The 19,999-nt window shown below is 44.5% G+C and overlaps 1 long non-coding RNA gene across 1 annotated transcript in view; it reads right to left on the bottom strand.

Annotated features, from left to right (window-relative positions):
• LOC149858814 (uncharacterized) overlaps positions 1-11,026 on the bottom strand; it is a 220,522-nt gene extending 209,496 nt beyond the window's left edge. The window contains exon 1 of the long non-coding RNA XR_016443996.1: positions 11,007-11,026. This is a non-coding gene — a long non-coding RNA (uncharacterized LOC149858814). The remainder of the gene's footprint in view (positions 1-11,006) is intronic.
• Between the last annotated feature and the right edge of the window lie 8,973 nt (positions 11,027-19,999).

The following is a 19,999-nucleotide window of genomic DNA, read 5'->3' as shown; positions in this document are numbered from 1 at the left end:
TTTAAAATCTTGTAGCAATGGTATCTCACCCCACTTAAAAAATATATATTTATGGTACAGGAACAGTAAAATGTTGGAGGAAGGGCAGTCAGCTGCAAGTGTTCTACTACATGTGGTGGATATAGTCTAGAAGCAAACTGTCCTGGAAGAAGACCTGGGATGTGGTAAGGAAAATAAAAGGATGCCATTAATGTTCTTAGTGAAACTCCCTGAGATCTTTGCAAAAAATAAGAGTCATAAGGACTCAGCAGTCATCTTCTACTGGCTGCTGCAAGAAGTACTACTGCAAAAACCTGGAAGAGAAGTGACACCCATAAAATCACTGACTGGTTTCCAAAAACTTGGAGGTTTTAGTAATGGAAAAGTCCTATCAAATCAGTCTTCTAGAGAGAGAAGGAATAAAAAATGCTTACTTAGAAATTTGATTGAAAATTGTTGCTAAAAAAGAATTTTCTCTTGCCTCCAAACCGGCAAGTTTGATAAATGTTTTTGAATGTTGAGGAAAAGTGCAAGTTCTATGAGTTTACACTTAAGAACAAATTTGCAATAAATTGAAAAGCAGAGAGGAGTAGAAACCAGGGAAAGTTGTATTATGCAGAGTACTCAGGAAAAAGAGGGGGTGATTATACAGAGATGAAGAATGTTAAACAAAAGCTTAACATTAGCTGAAACATAAGAGACTAAAACGAAAAGAAAAAAAACCCCACAAACCTATATGGGCACTGACTGGGGTTAAGGGAGTACTGTTGTTGATGGAAGTTAAATATCTCTCTCTCTCTCTCTCTCTCTCTCTCTCTCTCTCTATATATATATATATATATAGGGGATTGGATGTATGGTATGATAAACGATATTTTTTTACTTAAGTTGGATTCATTAATAAATAAAGTTTTTTTTAAAAAAAAACAGACTTCATCAGCCAGGCCTGAAGCTTTCAAAACACAGTTGTGAGCCTGTACGTCAGAAAGCAGCTATGTTTTAAGCAGCCCAATGCTGGCACAAATTTCCCAGCTCTCCAACTTGCTGATTAAACCAGGTTTTGGGTTCATCTTTGTCCAGCAGTGAGCTTGCAAACAAGAATTGGCATTGTACCTCCACAGGTACCCGGAGCACTACCCTTAATCTGTTCTCAGTTTTATTCATGGTAGTGGGACAAGGATCTTCTTTTTTTTTAAAGCATGAATATGAATTTTTGTGGAGAGAGCGCAAAAGTTATTTTCCACTTCAAGTTCAAGAAGACAGAAAAGCATAGAGCAAAACAGCACAGCAGTGATCTCACCTCTGCCTGCTACCAATGCCTGGCTAACAGACTGCAGTGCTGTTCAGAGTTCACATAGAGCTGGGGCAAGGGGTGGAGAAAAGCTAGCAACTCATGCTCTCAAATGCCTGTCCCTGTAAAGAACCCTTAGGGATGTATGCGCCATGCACATGTAGGCTTCCTCTACTTGAAAGTATGAAACGATGGCAAGGAGTGAGTTCCTTTTACCGTCTTGCTGGGAAGGCAAGATGTCTAGTAGCTGCAAAGTGGGACAAGCAGATCCTGAGACTTCCTCCTAGTTCTGCCAGTAATTTCTTTTGTGATGCTGGGCAACTGATTCACCACGCCATGATCCAGTTCACACTTCTGTAACCATGGCCTGCTTCTGCTGTGCCACTTTGGGGAATTCTATCCTAGAAGATAGGGACACTGTGGCCTTGGCTATCCCCCAAGCTCTGCCTGGTCCATATGTAGACTCGCTAAAGGGGGAAAGGTCCTGTCATTCATTGCATATCTGCATAAGCACAGGCAGAGGTGCACCTTGATTTTCTCACATTGGCCTTTTGATCAACAGTTTTTAAGTTCTTTTACTAAGCTGCAGCTGCTTGAGCTAAGCCAAATATCTCATTTCAGCCTGACAGGAATCACAGCTAGCTGCACTCATGCAGTGCAAGTTCGGCAGGTTCATGTTGTCCCAGAATGGGCTGTAAAATGATGTTGCAGGCAGTCTCTGTCCTGTCCTCAAACTGTTCAAAGCAAAACTAATATCACTTGCCAGCAGCAACAGTCTGCTGTCATCCCATGCGCAGATCTGGGAGCCTGTGCCCCCTGGGAGGAGTCTAGCACAGCCCTCCCAGGGAGCGTGGGTTCCCGGTTCGGCATGCAGGATGACAGCAGGCTACCGCTGCCAGCTGGGGCCACTGCCAGCACTGGGTTCTTCCCAGCACTCAGTGCAGGCTGCACCAGGCAGACTCAGGAGCTGGCACAGGCCCCAGCCGGCAGTGGCAGCATGCTGTTATCTGCATCCTCCACAGCTGGTGAGTGTGGAGCTTTTAAAAAAAAAAACCTCCACACTCACCAGCTGTAGCAGCAGTGATGGGGGCCTCTGAGGGCTTGTGGCAGAGCCCCTCCATGCAGTGCAGGGCTGGGGGGGAAATTGCCTCCCCACCCCTGCCTGGCGCCTCTGGGGTAGCTGCACTATCATATGGGTGCAGCATGGCTCAGCAGGGTGCTGCACGCTGTCCCGGAGCTAGGGAAGCTCCATGTGTCAGCTGCAGTTCCTGGTTCAATTCCCTAGTTCTCTGATCCCTTCCCCCAGCTATTCCTGAGGGGTGAGAGAAGTGATCAGAGAGCTGGGGGAAAGATTGGGGAGCTGGGGAATCAAATCAGGAACTGGGGGAATGCTCAGACACCGGAGCATTCCCTTAGTTCCCAGTTTGATTCCCCAGCTTTCTGATCATTCCCCCAGCTCTCCCCAGGGGGAGGGGTGCAGGCCCCTGGATCTGTGCACCAGGTTTCAGCAGACTGGGGCCAGTGGCAGTGCCAACTGCTGAAATCCTGCATGCAGATGGGGGCCCTGCACTCCCTGGGAAGAGCTGGGGAATCGAACTGGAAGCTAGATGTCAATATCAGAGCAGTTCTTCCCCCTCCCTCTTCTTAATTTCTGCTTAGCTGCAAGCAAGCTGGCTTCAAAATTCAACATGTTTCGAGTGCCCTCATTTCATTTCAATGCTGTTTTGAAGCTTGTCATTTCATTTCAATTTCACGGTTTCCAGCTCTAAACAAGTCGAAACAGCTTTGAAAAGAAATACCCGTAAAAAGTTTGCACAGCCCTAACAAACAGTGCCAACAGGCAAGACTCCTGAACAAACCTCTGCTTCCATGCAGAAGTGTCAGAGTTTTGTTCATTCCCATGTGGAACAAAGATTGTGCATTCTTTAGGACTTGTTAGGAAAGCTCTCCTGCAATAATCAGAATCCGCAGCCCCAAATTAAGGGCCTAGGCTCCCTGAACATTCTTGGAGACAGTAAAGCACCCAGGAATAGGATTCACAACAGAGGGAATGCTGATCATGAACTAGTCACATGGGAATACTGAAGATTAGGGCTGTGTGAAATTTTGGGTGGTGATTTGATTTGGAGGAGATTCAGCCTGATTCAGTGGCCGAATTTCTGAATCCAAATCAAATCAGGGGACCAATTTAAAGGTCCAAATTGATTCAAAGCTCTCTGAATCTTCTGCATGAGCCCCCTAACCCCCACCCCCCATTCCCCCAGCAGCCCCCATGGGTGCCCTGCCTGGGGTCCAGCCCTTTTTTTTAAAAAGAAAAGAAAAGCCCCAGGACTCATTGCTCCTGCAGCAGCCTCAGGGCTTTGGCGGCTCATGTAAAGCCCCCCATGTTGCATGGGGCAGTGGAGGGCAGCAGGGATCACCCCTGCAGGCAGGAGCAGTGAGTCCTTGGGGTTTTCTCATTTTTTTTTCCTAAAGGGTGAGAGCTGGCCCAGGTGGGCACCTGTGGAGAGGCTGGGGGAGCAAGGGGAGTTGGGGGGCTAATGCAGAGCCCCCCATGCAGCATGGGGCAGTGGGGGGCAGCAGGAATGGCCCCCCACCTGGCAGCACCCACTGAGCCTGGGCTTTTTTAAACAAGTCCTGGGACCTGGGGCGGGGAGGGCAGCCATTGCCAGGCTGGGGAGGATAGGCCTGGCAGCAGCCGAATCTCTCAATCAGATTCAGCCAAATCGAATGGGAACAATGATTTGAATCACCGAATCAAATCACTGTCCCATGAGTCAGCCAAATCCAAATCTGAACCATAAAGTAGCCGCTTTGCACAGGCGTACTGAAGGTAGAGTCTTAAATCCCATGCTTCTCACAGGCTTAGGTATTCATAGCTAAGCTGCAGGGAAACATCTGTGTCCAATCAGGATTCACACTCTGGAGCCCTCCCCTGGCATTAGGCTACAGAATCATGCTTTTTTGTTCCATCTCCCTGGCCGAGTAAATATCGGATTCCTTTCTACATAGCTGCACGGCATCATCAGGAAGTATAAAGAATGTTCCTCTCAGTGCAAAGCAGCCTATAGCTTTGTGGTTAGGGCACGCACATACCTGAGGGAGGTTGTATCATCTCAGGCAGTGGGAGAAATTGAAGCTTGGTTCCTCCCCAGCCTGGATGCAGAGGTGCCAAGTACGTGAGGGCCCAAGGGCCCTGTCTCCCCTTGGGAAGACAACTTTCACCTAAAATAAGTAAAACTTCCCACCTGTCCATCATCCTAGGGCCCCCCGCCCTCCCAAGCAAAAATAAAAGTTGGTGATTATGCCTGGATGAATGCTCTAATCTCTGAACTAATTAATAAAAAAGGGGTTTATAAAAAAGGGGTTCCTGTCTGTGTTTTTGAACAGAAGTGGTAGCCATTAGGCCTGTGCAAAGTGGCTACTATTCGCTTCAGATTCAGATTCAGCCGATTCATGGGAGAGTAATTCGTTCTGGTGATCTGAATCACTGTCCCAAATTGATTTGGCTGAATCTGATTTGGAGATTTGGCTGCTGCCAAAATCAGCCAAATCTCCAAATCACACAGGCCCATCCCAAACCTGCTCTCAAAGGCTGCCTCGCCCAGCCCCAATTCCAGGCTCTTTGGAAAAAAAAGCCCCCATTCACCAGCTCCTGCCTAGCGGGTGGCAATCACCCCTGCCCCCCACTGGCCCACAGCACACAGGGGGCTCTTTCACAAGTCCCCCAATCCCCACCCACTCCCCCAGCCCCCCCCCATGGTTACCCCGCCCACTCTCTCAGCCCCAGCTCCTGGCCCTTTAAAATAAAACAACAAAAAAAACCCTGGACTCACTGGCTCCTGCCCGGAAGGAGGGGTGATCCCTGCTGCCCTGCACTGTATGGGGGGGTCTTCCACAAGCCCCCACAAGCCCTGAGGCTGCTCCAGCAGCCAGTAAGTCTGGGGTTGTGTTTTTTGTTTTTTTTAAAGGACTAGGAGCTGGGGAGGGCAGGACAGCCGGGGGAGGGGCTCATGTCAGAGCCTCCCATGCAACATAGAGCAGTGGGGGGCTGCAGGAATCAGATCCCACCTGGCAGCACCCGCTGAGTGCAGGCTTTTTTTTAAAAGAACTGGGAGCTGGGGCAGGCAGGGAGGGCAGGGCGGCCATGGGGGTGGGAGCTTGGGGAGCAGGCAGGGAATGGGGCCTGGCAGGGGTCCCCCCCATGGTCCCCACCCCCCTCCTCCAGCCCTCCCTCCCCTGCCCCCTACTTACCGGCTTGAAGTCCTGGTCCAGCTCTCTGCTGCAGCGAGCGGGGACTGACTAAATTGCCGAAGCTCTCCAAATCTTTTCTGAACCGATTCAAAGACCTTCAAATTGATTTGGACCTTTTAATTGGTCCCCTGATTCAATTCAGAGTTGGAGATTCGACCACCAAATTGGACCAAATCTCCTCTGAATCAAATCAGCACCCAAAGCTTTGCATAGCCCTAGAAGTCATCACTGTGTTTTGGGCAGGCCACAGATCTGGAGGTGTGCTGTAGGCATGGGAGGAATTAAGAGAATTCCTGTCCTTAATCCATAGGGAATTCTGGAAGAGCAGAACACTTAGTGATAATTAACCCACTGCTCTTGCTCTGGTTTCCTTTTGCTCCAGTGGAATGCAATGCACGTTTGTGTCGGGTCCTTTAAATAGCATGTGATTTACGGAGGAACCAGACTTGTTTTGCTGTCCCTTTTAGGCAGGATGTCAGATTGATAAACTCCATGGCCTTCGACATTCCTTTCTCTCCCAGCAGTAGATGCTACAACACTGCCTTGTTTTACTGAATTTACAAAACTTTAGAATTCTTGGCTTGGATCCATTGTTACCCTAACACAGTTGCAAGCTGCAGAGTAACTTGAACAGATGTGGAACAAGATGTTTAATCAAGTCCTCTTCTTCCCTTAGATGAAACTGCATTCCTCGTCTTCACCATCACATATTTTTACGTGCTCTATTTTTACCTATTTAGGGACTTAGCCATGCTTCCATTGACATTAACAGCAATTCTCCCATCAGTTTCCCAGAGGAGCAGGGTCTGACTTTGCAAAAATGTTCACCTGAACCAAAACCATGCATCTAAGCATGCCCAAAGGCTACAACTTTAGCCTTAGGTTTAATGTTCCCTTACATCGGGACTCACTGTTGGCGACTGAAAAAGTTCAGTACAGGGGCTGTGAAGTTGCTACCTTGTAATTCCATATTATCCTCATAATTGAAATTTCACATTCCCCTTCAGAGCATTATCATTCAGGCTTTTTAATGTTTTTAGACAAAATTAGAGTCAACTGATTTTTAAAGACATCAATTATTTCAGCATTTTTCCTATTGCAGTGTCACTACAGGGTAGAAATCAATTTGCTTTGCTCATCCAATGTGCATTTCCAAACTGTAACAAATTTATCCGAGTGCAAATTCTTTGAATTTCCCTAGTTTATAAGGGCTACTAATTTTCAGTTTTAACTGATACAAATTGTTTGGCTATCCTCAATACTTGTTTTTTGTATTTATCCAATAAACACTGGAAAAATACTGGAAATTGTTACCTAATTCATGCTGACATCCTTTTCCCAGCCCAGTGTGGTGATGTCCTTGATCCCAGGATTATATTCCGTATTAATTTGTGTTGGATACTATACATTTGCCCTAAATACTGACAGGCAGCAAATTCCTATTTTTCTGATGAAGTGTCCATAAATAGGAAGAAATGTACATGTGCAGCATTTAAAACAATACTATATTACTAATTGTTTATGCAACTAAAATGTCTCATCATGTGAAAGCCCCAGGAGATTATATACACAGTCACCAGAACTTCAGGGGGGAAGGCAACAAAGAGAAGAAACAAGTATGCAAACATTGTAGAGTTATGGTAAGACTTATATCAGGAAAAGACTTCTATTTAAATTACTAAACATTTGTAGTCAAAACCCTTGTAAAACTGAAAAACCCATCATTCAAACCAAGTGCTTCTAAAGCTACAACAGTTGTTGATAATGCAAGTATGAAAAGATTTAGAATGAGGGAGAGGTAGGAGATGGAGAGAGCTCTTGAATTTACAAGACCTTTGGCTCAATCCAATGTATGCCTTTCCCAAATAGAAGTGGAATAGATTCTTTTTTTCATAAGAGAGTGCCACTAGCAAAAACAATGCCAAAACAGCTCCGCTTTACTATAAATATTTGCCAAAGTGTTTAAAACAGGCTGTCTGGGATTAAGGAACTTGTGAGGGATGTCCAGGTTTCAGTTACTACTCTTGACCCTGGACTACTGAGGCCTAACAAAATAAGATTTGACAGAAGCCCTACAAAATTGTAGTACACTGCACCCCTTTTAGTAGTACACTGCACAAATAATTCACCCATTTCAGAAGGTGGACTTTTTGCTAGACTTTGAGAACTAGCAATTTTTTTGATTGATTGCTCCTCAAGTAGTGAAACTATACCAGTAACAGTTTGAAGTAATGTGGAGAGAAACAAGTGAACTGTTCCTGATTTGTGCAAAGGCCACATCTAACTCATATCTGACTCACACTGCACTGAACTGACTCACTCTACACGCTGAAGGTTAAATTTACCTGCATGCAGTGCAGATATTGTGTGAGCATTTGTAAAGATGAAAGTCATGAATAAAAGAAAGAAACATGCTACTATATCTAATCAATTGGTGAAAAGATACACAAATGTTTTTGTACAAGTGTATTTGTTATTTATTTTTTATACATATACAATTGCAATCCTTTTTTTTGGCACGGCAAGCTGTTCTTCAACAATGCCCTCTTTTTAAATCTTCCAATTGAAATGAAATTTTTGCATAAATTTTCATTTTGCTTGAAATCAGAGTGCTTGGTTTCATAAAAATGTTGTACTTTGGGATATAAATGTGATGGAAAGAGGCAAAATCCCTTTAGATGATACAGACAAGGTTCTTTGGGTGAATCTGATATCTTTTATTAGATTTGCCTCTTTTATTTATTATCTAATAAAAGATATCAGATTCACCCTAATAAAAGATATCAGATTCACCCAAACCTTGTCTGCCTATGTCCTTAGACCAACACGGCTATGACCTACACCCCTGTTTAGATGATACATGTTTTTAATACAATAATTTTTCACGTTAATTATTTGTGACTTTTTATGGTTAATATGTGTGTGACAAAAACGATGAATTAATGCCAGGAGAGGTATATGGAACTTGCTTAAAAGCCAGCCCAGAAGTTCAATAACTATGGTGCAAAGCGTAAACTAACGCACAAGTCATTTTTGTACACATGGTATGGTCTGTGTCCCCATAAAATCTTTTCATCACAGGGAAAAAAAGCAAAAGCTCCTCAAAAATCAAACTTTTGAACACTCAAAAAATGATAAAAATGAATCCACCAAAACTTAAATTACTGTATTTACTCTCAAATCACACACCTCCAAAAGACACATACACTATTTTTAGATAGCAATGTAAAGGGAAAAAAAACAATGGCAATTTTTCTTGCCAGGAATATAAACACAGGCATCTACAGTAAAAGGAAGCAACAACCTGTGGCTGCCCCATTAACTCTGTAGCTGCTGGCTGCTTGTGGACAATTACTCCTTCAGCAGCAGCAGTTTAAGGGTGTCCCTTCACTATGTGCAGGGTTATGTTCCCCTCCCCTCATGCCATTCTACTTTGTTAAAGCAACAGCCAGAAACTAGGGGTTTAACAGAACAGCCACAGGGTATTGCCTCCTATTGTGGCTGCCTCTGTTTATGCTTCTCAAAAGTAAAGAAATACAGTGGAGATGAGCTGGGCTGAGCTGAGCTGGGGACACCATCAAGCAGCTGCTGGAGCAAGGACTTCTGCAGACTCAGTAGCAACTTCTGCACTAGCAGGCTGTACTAGGGAAAAGAAAAAGTAACACTGCACATGCTGCACAGGTGCATTGCAGTGAATACACTGTCCACAACCGCTGACTAGGGAACCCAGCAGTAGCTTAACTCAGGATGGGGACAGAGATGGACACCAGCCCCAGAGGCCACTTTAGAGGGGTCACCAATGCCCCAGTGGCCACAGATAGGCATTGTGTACAGTCCCTGGCTCCAGCTGCACCCCAGCAATCTGCATGGAGCAGGCCACTACTGTATTTCCTTGCCTGACATGCACATCTCAGTGATATTCAGGGGAAAGGTGTGCATGGCATGGGAGAAAATGGGCAATAAATACTGAAAAACAGAAGCCTTGTGTTTAATTTTCAGAAAGTTATTATCTACTTGCTTATTCTATCCTCGTATCTGTGTATTCTTGTCTAATCAGATGTCTCAGAGTTTAGTCTGTAGTCTTATTTTGATTTTTTTCTTAAACACAGCTAGATTGCATAAGAACCTTAGCTTCTATTTGAAAAGTAAATTTCTAACCCTTCTGGTTACAATTAAAAGCTTTTAAATAAAAAGTGAGTTCACTATAAAACCTCAAGAACCAGGAAACAAATAAAAATAACCTCAAATTCATTACGTGTTTTTTAAATCTCACAATTTTCAGACCAACTTGATATTTTAGGCATATCTTACAATTTCTGAATGTTTAGGATTGGCAGTACTACAATTAACCTTCCTATTTATCAGTCACCTATTGATACTATCATGCTGTCTAGGGAAAATCAGTGTGGGAGTAGAAGGAAAGGAAGAAAGTTGAGCAAGGAAAGAAAAAAACAGAAGCTATACCCAAGTAACTCCCCACTAGCAACCTATGAAACCAATTATTTGCAGAAAAGATCTATCAGTAGTTTGAATACTAAATGAGTTTCAGAAAAAAAGATCTGATCACAATATGTTCATGAGCAGAACAAGCTAAATTCACATCATTACTGAAGGGTTATGAATTATTTACTCAGATATAGTTAAAATGTAAGTTTTTTAAGGGGTGGTTGCCCCTTCTGAAATCTTGCTTCTTCTACTGCCACTGCAGAAGGCATCTATTGGGTCACCCTTGATGCCAACCGTCTCAGTCTGGCAATAGAGCCAGATCCAATGAAGGACTTAGATAACTAAAGCAGAATGTAGGTGGAATTTAGGCACCTCAGTTTAAAAGTGTGATCCCAAAAACTCACATTCAGCTGCCACCTAATCCTGGACATGCTTAAACTCTACTGGCACCTCATTTTTGAACTTTAAGTTTCCTGGATGTCTACAGTCCTCCTTCTAAACATGCCCAAAAGTATGTGAGCCTTGACATGTAAACAGATTGGTGTTCTTTAAACAGGGTCTGCTTTAGCCTGATCCAGACCAGAAACTAGGAGAACCCTAGACTATGTCCCCTCATGAACTGGATCTGGTAGACATTTTCATAACACATCTAACAAACACACACTGAAAAGACTGGGCTTCTCACAGAATATGTGGCAGCTGCCATTTTCTTTTAAAATATAACTGGAGGTGCAGCACTGACTTCTAAATAATAAACTAACAGAGTACCCAAAAAGTAAATAATAGCTGCTAGTTCCTCTTCAGCCTGAAGGAACTCAAATAACAACTCTCACCTTCCAAAAGAGTGCCTAATTTCCAAGCACAGAGGATTGCTGGGACATGGGCATTTTCTACCCCTTGTATTGAAGCTGGGTAACCATTCAGTTTAGAATTCAAGAGTCAATGAGTACAAGAAAATGAGCAAGCATGAGCATGATTCTGCAGCTGTTAAGGTCACAACCCAGATGTGGGGGGGGTCAAGGTTCATGGTACAAACCTGGGAGGTCCAGAGCCAGGGGTCACAAGCCAGGTGTCCAACAGCTGAGGGGGTCAGAAACCAGAAGCCTGAAGAGTCCAAAATCCAGGGGCTAGCAGGGTTAGCAACTACCTATAAATTTACAAATGGTCAGTAAAAAAATCAGGTTAAAATGCCTATCCATAAAATCCAGAAAAAATTAGCACCGTCTGTAAAAAATCTAAGCAGCTGGAGATGATTGAAGCTCTGTGGTGGGTAAGTAGCTAGATGCAGTGTTGAAGCACAAACAAAGCACAGCAGCACCACCAGGTGTCTGAGTGGGAGCACAGCACCCTGAAGGAGCTCTTCTCAGGATTTGGTAGACCCCTCCCGCAAGCCATATGCTTTTGCTGCTGCAGAGTTCTGTTAACTGCATATAACACTGCTGGACTGCAGGTAAGCTTCTTGCAGCAAGCAATGTTGGGACAGGGAGAGTAGGGCTTAAACATTAAGGTGTGGCAGATTAGAGGGCAAAGCCCAATGGTGAACCAGAGTACAAGGATGGGTATAGCATGACCACTAGGGGGCACCACAGCTGCCCCTGGAAGTTCACCGCATTCCAGTTACATTTACATTGTGTAAAACATATATCAGTAAAAATGCTTGGTTGTCAATAAAAAACCCTCCTAGGCCGGCAACACTACTTGCAGTACTTTGACCATGCAATGCACCCAGTTTTGTTTACAAAGCTCTGCAGGCAGCCACCAAATCCCTTAGGGAATCCCAAGTTGGTAAGGGGTCCATTGTGGGGAGCAGAGACTACACTAAAGCAGATGATATTGTTCAGGGACTCTCAATCTGTCAGGGGCACAACTTGAATATAGGAGAGTTGTGGTTCAAGGGTTAATGTACAAGCCTGGGAAGTTCAAGAGACAAAGGGGTCACAAGCCAGGGGCTAGGCAGGGATGTTGGTAGAAGCTAAAGATTGGGAGCAAGGAAAGGGTTCATGCAGGAGCTAAACACTGGGCATGTCTACACATGCACATTTAATGTGCATTAGCCCAATTTAAAGTGCATAAAGAGCATATGTCTACATATGCATACCCTTAATGTGCCTTAAAACAGGTGATTTAAGGCTATTCAAGCCTAATGTGATACCTGCATAGAGCACTTTAATGCGCATTAGGCTAATCTGCATTAAGTTTAGGTGCACATAAAACCATGTGTAGACACACCCACTGAGAGCTAAGCAATGAAGACAAGGAACCAAACTAGGAACCAGAAACAGAGGATCAGAAACTAGACTAGGGACCCCAGAGCAGACAACACACCATAATAATCAGCCAGAAAGATAACCTATTGTGTTGAGAGCCTACAGAACACTGCTCTGGATTTGGCTCTGGGGGACTAGGAATATGGTGATGACAATTTATAGGCCATAGTTATATGCTGTGGGCCTGAGACTCCAATTGTACCATATCTATTCTAATGCAGTTCCACTGACTCCAGTGGAGAGTTGAAGACCCAGCTTGCGCTGTGTTTGCATGGAGATAGTGCTCTTTGTAATGCATAGCTGTTTATAACCAGTTTGGAATAGCTAGTACTATTATGTTTTCAAACTCAAATAAGTTGTTTTTATATTGCAAAATCTTCTTGAGTACAGCACTTCACGTGGTATCAGAAATGCACCAGATTTACTACAGCTGGCTGAATTGCTGGAGAGGAAGCAGTTACGTATAATATGTTAACTTCATTCCTGGCTCATATTATTGGGATGATGTCACAGTCTAGAGGGCCAGTTAAGGGAAGTCAGGCTTAGTCTTGCCTCAGATTATCAGATACTCCCCTACATTCACTCCTAGTTTATCCTGATCAACTGGGGAGATTGGTGCCTAGGGTCAGTTATTAAACTTGATTCCTCTGAGAGGCTGAGGGAACTCAGCTGAGATATTGTCTCCTGTGCTGGCCCTGAAGCAGGGGTGGTGCCAGCTTCTTCTCGGTGGGGGGCTTAGGTAGGCTAGACAGAAAAGTGTGTGGGGGGCTTTACTATATATCTTGCGGCCAAACATACTTATTCTTTTTTTTTTAACAATACCCACTTAAACCAGATTAAATGTGTTTTATCTATTTTATCCACAAAAGGAGAATAAAAATATATACTGTATGCAAGCAGATCAGTCCAGGCAGGGACTGGAGTGCCACACCTTTGCGGGGTGGGCTCAGCTGTGTGTGGCAGGTGGTGGTGACCTGGTGGGGAGGCACGGGGCTTGGATGATGCCATTCTGGGAGGGGTGGCTACTGGGGAATAGGGCAAATTTTAGAGAGGCTATAGCCCCACCCCCCCCAAGCTTCCCCCTAGCACCATAGGCAATGTGTAGAGGGGCACAATGGGCACATGCCCCTGTTGCAAAAATGTTGCGGTTCGTTTCTCGGGAGGCGAAGAACTCTCAGACACACATTATTAGCAACACAAAAGGTATATTTGCAAATAGGGTCAGAGTGAAGACAAAAGACCACACTCTGCCCCCGAGGAAAACTCTCAGCTGGGTTTTATCCCTTCCCTCCTGGGCACGTGTGCAGAAGCAGGAACTCTTACAACTCATTTCCGGTTCATACAAACATATATGAAATGACGTCACGTCATCCGTCGCATGTGCATTATAATTAACTACTTAAGTATGCGGGGCGGATAGGCATATATGCATTAGCTAATTACGCATGCTTAGAAAGCTCTCCAGGTTACCAAAAGTTCAAACCCCTCTCTTTCCCAAGGACACAGCCAATTAAATCACAGCCTTTGTAGTTTACAAGAGTAGAGGCAGAGGAGTTTGAAGGTATGTGTGATTTAGTGTTACAAAGAGATAGTAAATTAGCGAGATGTCCTTGGTGGTGTTTCTGCTTATCAGGTACAAGATACAAACTGTGCAGTTCTAACAACACTCTATTCACTATACATTTTTAATAATATTTCTAACACCCCACTCCTGAGATTGGCCACCGCCAAAGCTGCCATCAAATTCTGCAGTCAGTCACTGTCACCCCCCTTGCCAACATGGCCACCAGCATCTGTGGGTGGTCGCTGCTCGCCGCTCACCACCCCCACCCCTATGGCCGACACCGCCTGTGGGTAGTCCCTGCTCACCACCCCACCCCCCACCCCTACACTGCTTCATGCAGGCTGCCTCCTAAAACCAGAAGCAGTGTTCCTGTGTTTGTGGGACATATTGGATGGGCTTATTAGGTCTGCTGAGTGGCCATACCAGTTAATCCATGCCACTGAAAACACTCAACAGCCACGGTAATACCACTTCTGGTTCAGGAGCTAGGCTTCCCAGAGCAGAATGGTGGGCCTGAGGGTAGCATTCCCAGACAGTAAATTTACCATGTATGCATGACTTTACTGGGTGCATCTACACATGTGCTTTACTGAGGAATTACTAATTAGCTCCACAGTAAAGTGTAATTATCCACAAGTGTGCTGGTATTTGGGTGCGGCTAATTAATTAACTCCGCTGTAGGATAGTTCTGCGGGGGACAATAATATCTTACCGCAAAGTAATTAACTGCAGTCAAACACTTCCATAGACAGTGACTGCCAGGGGCAAATTGCACCCAGTCAGCCAGGGGCCAGACTCCTGCTTCTGCCAACCCCTCCACTGTCTGATGACCCACCTGGAGCCTGGGTAACCCGTCAAGCCTCCAACCAGCCTGCAGCTGCTCTGCCCCCGCTGTAATTGCTACAGCCCCAGGTGCATATGTAGACACTGCCCCCAGAAGCACTTAACTCTGGTGCAAACTGCTCCGGAGTTTATTGCATCACCTTAATTACACAGGTAGATGAACCCACTGTGAAGTATTAATCTCCAGCCCCATTATCATTTTTGTGACTTTCTTCTGCGATTTTTCCATGTTCTTTTTAAAATGCAGACACAGGAACTGTATGCAGTACTCCAACATTGATCTCCCTACTACTGTATACAGAGGTAAGATCACAACCTGCTCCTACTCATCACTTTCTTGTTTACACAGTCAAGGATGGCATCAGCCTGTAATGAGCCAGGGCAGAGCCCATCCCTGGTTCTAGCTGGTAGTAATCAAGGAACCGTCCCTCAAGAACAGGGCCCTGCCTACACTGGCTATATAAGCTCACACCAAACAGGAGAGCTGTCTGAGCTGCAGAGCACCTTGCTGTGCATTTGCTCTGCTTGGAATGCCTAAACCTTACTCTGTGCTCTGAAACTCTGGCTTGAACCTTCCTGCCTGATCCTGCTTGCTCCTGTCCCTGTCTTAGACTTTCTATCACGGATCAACAGCTTGCCATGATCACAACCTCATCTTGGACTAAAATTTAACCTTGCCTTCCACTTTGGTAAACTCCTGACCTACAGCAGTCCCCTTAGATAGACTACCTTTACTCTAGTCAATCTTTTCTCAGCCTTTCCACAGGGCAAACCCTTGCTTTGGCCTTGGAATATATATTATTTGTCTACTATGCCTTTTGAGAATCACTGATATCTAGGATATGGTCTCTCATCTATATTAATAAAAGAGAATGTGCTAGCACCATAGCTCCAAGACTTTGCCTGCATACTAAGAGGCCCCTGGGGGCAAGCACCTGGGTGCTAATTTTTTTGATTTGGTTTCCAAAAAAATTACTTATTTATTTATATATAATCTATACTGCGTAACCCCCTGTGACAGGTCAGCTCTAGGAAGCAGAATAAATTTGCATGTGCAAAACATTCTTTAGCAAAGCTCCTGGCCAAGGTCAACTGGTACAGCTGGAGAAGGCTCTGCACTTAGGAGTATTCCCCTGAGGCCTGTGGTAGGGACTGATTAACAGGACCTGGCAGCACCCACAGGTGGAGTGAGGGCTTAATGAAGGTCCAGAGAGAAAACCATACTGGCCCTTCTCAGGGACTGATTAGGGGGTTGTGAGAGGCATTCCCTGTAAGGCAATCTACAAGAAGCAAACTTGCCAAAAATCGACTTGCAAAAGCTGCAGCCAGAACAGCTGAGACTCCAGAGTAGCAAGTTGCAAGACAACAAATAAACAGAGCAGCAATGGCTGCATCCAGAGCAACTGAGACTCCTGCACAGCAAGTTGCAAACAGAGCAGCAATTTGAGCAGCCAGGAACTGGCCCTGGAGGGAAAAAGAAAACTCTGCATTTTTCTACAATCCAGCCTTGGATCACAGTTCTGATCCATTAGTTGCAATTGGCTCAATAGTGACTTCTTGCAGCTACTGCCTTGCAATGAGATGGAAAGGAGAAGCTCCAGGGATATGCTGCAACAGTGGCAAGGTTGAACTGCCCCAAATGAATGATCCTCCTGAGCCCCTTCGTACATTGTTGACAGGCAACACTCCAGATGTATCTACTAACCTAGCTTTGGAAATGACATGCAACTCATGCTTCCAAATGACATCTTTGAGCACCACAAAAGACAACAGAGAATCTGGCTACATGCCCACATTTAAAGTGCAGGGCCAGATTTATTATCAGATTGGCAGGCTGATGCCACTCCCAAATGAAGAGGCCAAATTCCTGCAGATCTGCTTCATGGGTGACGTTACAAAGCAGGCTGAACAGTGTTGCAATAATGTCATTCAAACCAACCTGCAGGTGGTGTTGCAATTGTAAGACATGCTGCACAAGGAAAACAACTATGTTCACAGTTTCAAGTGTGCCATGGAGGAGGTGACTCCAGAGTACAGTGTTGTCTTCTGGAGGATGATAAACACTGGAACAGCACATTGGAAGAGGCAGCTGCAACTCAGTCACCAGAGATGCTGAAAAACCTGTTTGCCATCATATTGCAGACATGTGCCATGTCAAATCTTCAACAACTATGGGACAACCACAAGGAGAATCTGGCACAGGATATTTTACATCAGGCACGAGTGCAAAATCCAAACCTTGAACCGGACTACAGTAATGCCATCTTCAGTCAAGCTCTTATTATCATCTCCTTCCTGCCCCACAATGAGATAATGATAATAAGCTGATAAATGAAATTTTGAGAGAGACCAACTACAATATTGACCACCCTACTAAATACATACAAGATAATGAGCCAGGTCTGGTCCAAGACCAAAGAGAAGCCTTTCAAGATTACTTGAGCCTTAACAAGATTACTCAAACAGTTTTCAACGGGAATGGTGGCATCTTCTTTCTGGATGCTCCAGGTGGAACTGGGAAAACTTTTCTCCTCGATCTTCTTTTGGCCAAAATCCAGCAAACAAACAGGATTGCCTTTGCAATGGTATCATCAGGCATTGCTGCCACACTGTTGACAGGAGGAAGAACAGCTCACTCAGCCCTCAAGTTGCCCTTAAATCTGGCAAGTGCAGGGGCACCAACCTGCAACATTGCCAGGGGTACTGGCAAAGCAAAGTTCCGGCAGGAGTGCCAGCTCATTGTCTGGGATGAGTGCACAATGTCTCACAAAGCTCCCTTGGAGACCCCTCTAAGATCTTCGACATAATGACAAACAATGGGAGGAGTGACTCTGGTGTTGGCTGGGGATTTTCAACAGACGCTGCCAGTCATTCCACATGGAACCAAAGCTGATGAACTGCAGGCCTGCCTCAAAGCTTCATACGTTTGGAAAAACATTCAGCAACTCAGCCTCATGACCAACATGCGGGTGCATCTAACAGGTGATGCATCTGCTGGAGAGTTTGTTGCAAGCCTGTTCAAACTGGGACATGGGGCCATGGTATCTAAGAATCAAGATAGTTCTATCTCAGTGATCATCATTGGGAAAACAGTTGCAACACTTCAAGAACTGAAAGTGGCAGTTTTTCCAAATGTTGCACATCGCTTTCATGACCACAAGTGGCTATGCCAAAGAGCCATCCTGGCACCAAAAAATGATGCAGTCAATACCATAAACAAAGACCTTCTTTCTCAATTGCCTGGCACTGTGCAAAAACACAAGTCAGTGGACACTGTCCCAGACACCAATGAGGCAGTCTACCCAACAGAATTTCTCAACTCTCTCGAACCATCAGGTGTGTCTTCAAACAATCTGGAGCTCAGGATTGGTGCACCCATCATTCTTCTCAGGAATCTGGACCCACCAACACTCTGCAATGGAACACAGTTGGCTGTCAAAAAGCTCATGCCACATGTCATTGAAGCCACCATTATGACTGGCCATGCAGCGGGACAGGATGTCTTAATTCCAATTATTCCCTCTGACCTGCCATTTCAATTTAAATGGCTCCAGTTCCCGATCCACCTGTTTTGCCATGAGCATGAACAAGGCACAGGGACAATCACCCTAAGTTGTTGGTCTCAACCTGCGAAGCCCATGGTTTTCTCATGGCCAACTCTATGTTGGTGGTTCCAGAGTTGGCAACGGCAAAAACCTTTTCATCTTGGCACCAGATGGCAAAACGTGCAACATTGTCTATCCTGAAGCTCTACACAGATAAAAAAGTGTCAAACTGTCATAAACTGGGATAGAAAAATGTGATGTTAAATCTTCAGTGCTATGCTAAAGTCTTACAAAGTAAATGAATAATTCTACCTCACAACTCAGTTGTTTAATACATTTAAATGTTCAACTTTTATAGGTTTTTGATATGACCAAAAGCTCACAGTGTCAAGCTGTATCAGGCAAGTAAAATAGGGTACAATACTAAACACATACACACAGCTTATTAGTAGAGGAAAATAAGATAGAATGAAAATATTTTATTTATAAAACATTAAAATTTGATTAGCGCAACCCATGTGAAACTGGGTAATTTGACTAGTTTTAACTATGTGTTTGTACAACACAGTATGCAGCGCTCCAGCACCACACAAACAATAAAATATGCAAACCAACCAAAGTTGGAGCAGCAATCTAAGAATAAGGCTCAACAGCAAGGCAAGATGACTGATGTTCCCCTACGAGTGCAAGACCAGCACAAGACGTGTGTACAATGTACCACTCCACAGCTTATGTGGTATATAGACCCTGTATGGGGTTGAATTTCACTCATAACATAGGAGAAAATATGGACAAAGTAGTAAATGTTTAAGACATGGTGACAAATGTTCTGTAAACAGCTCCAATGCTGGTCTCCTAATGCACAATAAGCAGAAGTGACTTAATGGCTTCCTCATGACAGGTTACTTTTTATCATCATGCAGAGCACAACACAATCTGCAGTCATAGCTGCACTAACATAAGCATCTCCATGTCAGGCCAACAGTGGTCCTGCCTGCAGAACATGAACGGCGTATGCCGTTAAACTTCAGATACCACAGCATAGCTGAACAGAATAAATTACTCAAATGGCTGAAAAGCTACTCTACTCTAAAATTTGATGAGGCCCCATTGATCCATCTCAGGGCATAGCCTGAGCGGATGTTGCTCAGAGAAGGGCAAAATTCTCAAATTAGACACTGATCCCTGACAGAATCACAGTACCTCTGGGGTGAATTATCAGGTCCTTCCTAAAACTAACCTGCATAGGTTCTGTGGTGTATTGGTTAGTATGCTGTATTTTTTTACTCCAGTGATTTGAGTTCATATCTCAGCAAAACCTTGTTTATCTGCAAGTGAGTTACCTGGCTAGGATGGTTGAAAGAGGAGTGTTTCTGCCTTGAGTAGGCGGTTGGACTAGATCTCCTGAAGTTCTCACCATTTGTATTATTCTGCATGTGGCAGAACAACTAGTGGATCAGTAGGAGGACATCTAAGGAAGGTTCTGGTGGGTTTCTGGAGAACACACCTTGGAAATAAACAGCAAAAAGGCAGGGTAACTATGCACCTTATAGACTAACTAATATATCACAAGCTTTCATGAACTCGTGTTCACTTCATCAGATGCTATGAAAGGACAGCATAGTGGTCAAGACACTGGGGTTGAAATCCCATACCGTACTCTATCAGATGTTTGCTGTACATCTTCCTTTGTGTCTCTACAGGGCCAAGCACATTTTTGGGACTTCAATAACACCAATTCTGGGGGCCAGATTCTTCGAGGAATTGGGTTGCTTTGCCTCATGCTATCAGTGCAATCTAGCCAAAAGCC

This window comes from Crocodylus siamensis, chromosome 8 (assembly GCF_052110815.1).
Source record: "Crocodylus siamensis isolate JL-2025a chromosome 8, ASM5211081v1, whole genome shotgun sequence".
In the NCBI taxonomy this organism is placed as follows: domain Eukaryota; kingdom Metazoa; phylum Chordata; order Crocodylia; family Crocodylidae; genus Crocodylus; species Crocodylus siamensis.
The sequence above is the reverse complement of the archived record's forward strand: the minus strand, read 5'-3'. Positions and strand labels throughout refer to the sequence as shown.